Consider the following 6,000-nt stretch of genomic DNA (forward strand, 5'->3'; position numbering starts at 1 on the left):
TAACAATAATTACTGGTTTAATACACTGTAAAAAAAATTCCGAAACCTTACTGAGTATTTCCGTGTAACGTTTCGGATTTCAATGGGTTTTATACGCTTCCTGGAAAAATCAAGTATCACTGTCAAAAAGTTTCCTGACTTGATACAAGTTGCAGGAACACTGTTGTGAAAAATATTTTTAACTCTCAGTTTAAAGATTAACGGAGCGTAGTTACAGAGTGTATTAGCTTCTGACTGATTACGGCCCGTCCATCTTAATCAAGCTCCCAAAGGGAGCGAGTAAGTATGGATTACGTTGCTTTGCTGAAATTGCTGGCGAGTAATATTCTTGAAACTCGCTTGCAATTCTGGCTTAGCTTTGGCCATGTTTGCATTACTGCATATGGAACTTCCTTACTGATTTAGAAAGTTTCCAAGCTTTTATGTTATTCCTACATAAGTTTACTCTAAAGTGCCAGAAACACGACTGGCTTCAAACGGGAGTTTTTCAGAAAGTTTACTGAATTTTAGCGGAAAACGTTCCTAGTTTTTGTAAGGTATATTACTGGCAGAAATTTGGCACGTCAACTGCCCATTATTTTCTAGGAACGTTTCTGAATCGTTTTTACAGTGTAAATGAAAAAATAATATTCATTTTCTCCATCTTCTTCATCAAATTTGAAGAATACGTGAACATAAATTGTTCTGAAATGATGATTTTGCTTCGCTGTTTTCAAGTACATGCATTCTTTCATGTGCTTGTTTCGGGTGTTTTAATTCAATATTTGTTATTCCTATATTAATTTTTTTAACTAAAGCTAAGTAATAATTTAATACATTTTTTTTATTGTTTTTTGTTCTTGAAAATTCAATAAAGTCAAAAGTTTGGTTGGAGTATGATATGAGAATGGTGGACCTTCGATCCTGGACGCCCCCTTCCCCTTTTTAGAAATCCCTGTGGCCGCCACTGGCAATATCTGTAAAAATGAGTTTTAGAGATTTTTAGATGATCTAAGAATCGCGTTTTGGATTCAACTCTAACAATAGTGCAATTATGGAATGCGTTTTTTTTTTTTTTTTTTTGGTGCTTTATTTTTTGCAAGCACCTAATAAGCCAGCCTGTACAATAAACTAAAACTACAACAGCTGACAAAAATGCAAAAAAAAAAAAAAAAAAAAAAGGAAAGAAAAAGAAAACGAGCTTATGTGTGCATCACATGACTTCCTTTTACTTCAATTTAATGTCGTTTCCCCATTATAGGGAAGTTTTCGATTTTTCAATTTTATTTTTATATGATAGAGTAACATGTATGAACATCATGGGTGAAAAAAATTTTGCGATACGATAAGTAGTTTTTTTTTTTTAAATTAATTTTTAAAGTTCAAGCGCTTGTGACGTCAAATGGCATAGGAAGTGATGTCATGCGCTCTTCCGATAGGGGAGAAACCGAAGAACGTGCATTCGACTTCGAAGACGAAACGTAAAAGGCTTATCTCCTCGCATTTAACTCCTCGCGTTTCTGGAACATTAAGCTTCTCATCTTCTCGGAAATATTCGAATATCATCATTGATGTTACTTGAGGAAGATTATTTAGATTGTGCTAAACGAATCCGCCCTCCATAGTGTGTTCAAAAGGATTATTGAATTTCTAAAAAATAAAATATCAGCGCGCTCAAAATGTCCCTAGCGAAAACAAGGGATCTTCGGCGGAAGGCTGCCCATTAGTGCCCTGTGACGTAAGCTCGCGACGTTTCAGAAGAGCGCACTTTTGCGCGTGGTTTTTTAAAAATTCATTAAAAATCAATCACGGTGTTTTAAAATTCGGCGATGGTGAAATTTTTAGTTTTGAGGGTCAATTAACAATATCCAATAGCCAAAATATGAATATTTAATAGGTTGCAACTTCTCTATTGGCATTTTTAATGTGATTCTATAGTTTACTCTCTAAATATCACCAACAGTGGCCAAATTGAAAACCAGATTTAAAAAAAAAAAACGTTAAATATGTCGCCAAGCTGGCGACCAAAAGCTTGGCAATATATTGCCAAGTGTTTGCCAAATTATAGCACCGCTTGAGCTTACATTGAAATTAACAATGATTTTACCTCAAAAAGGTGTAAAAGACCCCCTTTGGAACATCCAAATTCAACCAAAAGAGAAGATGCACAACTAGACCCCACTTGAAGTCTATGTGCCAAATTTCAACTTTCTAGGACATACCGTTCTTGAGTTATGCGAGATACATACACACATACATACGTACATACAGACGTCACGAGAAAACTCGTTGTAATTAAGTCGGGGATCGTCAAAATCGATTCTTCAGGTGTCTATACGTTCTTAGGCATGTATCCACGTGTGGTCGGGTTGAAAAAAAAAATCAGATTCATTCGGGGGCGAGCAAAATGGAAGTTAAGGTCGATTTTTGAGTGAAATTTTTTTCGCGAATACAATACTTCTTTTTTTGTAAAAGGAAGTGAAAAATGAACGAAACGCCATTGTGTGAATACTGCCATTTTTACTTTTCCACGGTCATATGACCCTAAAAGATAAAAAAATTTTAGCATTAAAAACTATTGTTCTAAAAGAGCAAGTATCAATCACTGAAATATTTTTAACGAACGGAAAATATGCAGTGCCGAATTCAAATTTTTCTTTTTCCTAGGGTGGGGAAGGGACGGTGGGAGGGGAGGGAGGGAGTACGGTAGTTCATTAGTTCATACAATCCATGAAAGTATATGTCTAAGCCCTGAAACTCCGCTTGTTGCTATTCATTAATATACTCAATTTGTGTTCTAAAGAGGACCGAGTTGAAGCTCATATATACTAGAAAGCAAAGTGAGATTTTTTTTTCTGCAGTCGCAAATATTTTCATACTTCATGTTGTTTTTACGAATTCAATTTTACTTTTTAAACGGTAAAAGTTTTAATATTACTTGCTATAAAATGAGTTACTGTTACAAATAAACGCGAGGTCAAAAGGAAAATATATTTACGAGGTTTCAAGCACTAAATGAAATGATTTTATGTGGAAAAATTAAAAGTTTGTGCTTGCCTTCCACAGCAATAGCTCTGTAGGAAATTGAAGGAATTTATGAGCGAAAGCCTTTCGAAATGTTAAAGTCATACGGAAGAAAGATAGCTTGCTCAATGTGTATTACACTTTTACATTCTACAGTTATTTGAAAGCTAGAAGGGTTCCAAGCGGCGTCAGTGAGCAAGAGAAGATATTGTACAATAAGGCGGTAGCAAGGGAAAAAGGAAACAAGAGCACAGTTCTCATGATTGTTTGCCTATTAGCGATTCACAACCAGCGAAGTACCCCAATTGCAACTGAAAGTAAGAATCATACAGTCGACTCCCGCTACAACACGATTTTTTCCCCAGCAAAGAATTTTAGATCTAACGCGTATTCCTCGCCAGCAACACGAAAATTTTCTGAAGGGAATTGCAGTTAAGTATCGACTTTGTTATTTTCTACTTTTTTTTTTTTTCGTGAATAGACCTTCATCCCTTTTGCATCACTGAGAGCGGAAGTTCCCACATCGTACTAGACTGAACATCGCTTATACAAATACTCCTCATTTTCCATTTATTTTTTTCATTCCCAATGTGAATGTTAATGAAATATAATGACACCTAAGAGCGTCGTTTCATCTCAAGTTTGCGAAGATGAAAGAAAAAGAGACTTTTCTGACAATTAAAGGAAAGCTAAAGATTATGGGCATGAACAACTATAAAATGCGTTGAAGTTAGCACTACAAATAGGTATGAGTGAGTCTTCCATATGTGCAATTAAAAATCAAGGAAAGGAAATCCGTTAAAGTTAACCGAGTAGTATCGAAGGAAAATGCAAAAATTATGAAAATGGAAGCTGCTCTTGTGTTGTGAATTTAAGAAACCAGGAAGAGGGGTATTATCATACATGGAAACGTTGTAAAAATATAGTGAAGCAACTGTATTGTTTATTTAAAAATATATACGAACAACGGTTTGATCAAGCAGCATAAATCATCATCTTCTTCATTGTATTAAGTTTCAAATATCATTACTGGATCTACTATACTAAAGTGCATTTGTTTTTCTTACTACATACAGTACATACCATACTGGTTTATTTTACATCTTTTTTCCCATTGATCATTGATTTTGTGCATCGTAGCAGGGTAGTAGGTTTGAATAAATCGCTTTAAAAAAAAAAAAAATTAAGTAAGAAACATTAATCTATAGTTGAGAAATGATTTTTAACAGTTTTAGGTGATGTTTACTAAAGCCTTGGATCCTTCTCTTAAGTGGCGCCACACTTTGATCAATGCACTGCGCGCCGCTTTCGACTGCCATTGGACGCGGGCAGTCACGTGGATTCAGTCCGACATTTTGTGTCGGTGCCTGTGTGATTTCACTATGCGGAATACTTGATATTTTCTCTTTGCTATTCATATTTTTCATCAAACGCTGTCTTTAATGTGAAGATGCCTTGGTGTAGTGCATTAAGATGTTCTAACAGTTCAAAATTACTATATCGAAATACATTGAAAGATTATTTATGTGTTTTAATTTTTTTTTATTAATACTGCTGTGCAATTTCAGACACTTTTTAAAACTCATGTTGAAATTGTAATATTTTTTACTTTTCATGAAACTGTCTATGGTTTGTTAATTTTTATTGGATGATAAGGACATTCACTAAAATCATCATAAATAGTTCCTTAAATATTCTAAAGCTCAACAAGGTAACGGCACCTAATAAATTGCTAGCAATAGTAAAATATTTGCCCTGTTTTTAAAACTGATTTTTCTGAGTTTAAGATAACAAAGCCGTCAAAATTTAAATATACTAATTATTTTATTACTTTTCAATGTAAATTTTCTATTGTTTAGTTAGTTTCAAAATGTCTCAATAACTGTAGCAAAATTACTTTAAGAACACTTCGTTTTGCTTTTAATTGTGTCATAGCCATGAGTTTCAGTGTGTTGCCAAGTTAATTATTTATCTATTTTGCGCATAAAAATTAAGATATTAAAAGTATGAAATTATTCATTTAAAAAAATTAAGCTTCTTTGAGATTATAGTAACATGTAACTCAAGCCAAGTTATATAATTACGTGAAGATTTTTTTTTTTATTTTTTGCCCGGAAAAAAATCTATTTTCGTTTAATTTTATTTTGATGTCCAAACCTTTTTAATATATATATATATATATATATATATATATATATATATATATATATATATATATATATATATATATATATATATATATATATATATATATATATATATATATATATATGTGATTTATCCCAGTATCTGTTAATTTATAAATTCATTATTACTATTTATAACAGTTCGTCACAGATGTAATCTGCAATCTTTTATTTGAATTCCTATTGGTATCAAATAATTCAATTATTATTATTTTTTTAATATTGATTTAAAACTTGTTACATTTTATTATCAGTTCGTTGAATTTTTAAGAACTAGTAGTATCCTTAAAAATCAGGTTTTTAAGAAAGGTATTTTATAATGTAAAATCGCCATGAGAAACAAGAAAGTGTTGGTAAAAAAAAAAAAAAAACATGGAAGAGTCCTGCTGAAAATAAAACCTTATTAGTTAAAACAAAAAGAAATTTTGCAATTTTTTTGAAGTGAATAATTTTCTATAAGAAAACTACACACATTTGTAATATAAATGATACTGCTTTGCATGAATAAGTTCAAACTGTTGCCCACGAATAATTTATGACATAGTTAATTTAGCTCAGTACTTTTCTACTCAGTAGTAGATTTAAGGGGGGACAGGAGGCCCGTGTCCCCCCCCCAAAGGATGAATTTATTTAACTATTTTATTCACTATTTTTTAATCGACTTCTCCATTACATTTTTTATATAGTTAATTAAACAGAACACAAAACACACATAGAGCATATTTTGAATAATAGAATTTTTGTTTGCTAAAGGAGTCATACTGGAGTCCTAGAGCGGCAGAATACATTTATACATTTAACTCGCTGGTTT

Source organism: Uloborus diversus, chromosome 8 (assembly GCF_026930045.1).
Source record: "Uloborus diversus isolate 005 chromosome 8, Udiv.v.3.1, whole genome shotgun sequence".
Taxonomy (NCBI): domain Eukaryota; kingdom Metazoa; phylum Arthropoda; class Arachnida; order Araneae; family Uloboridae; genus Uloborus; species Uloborus diversus.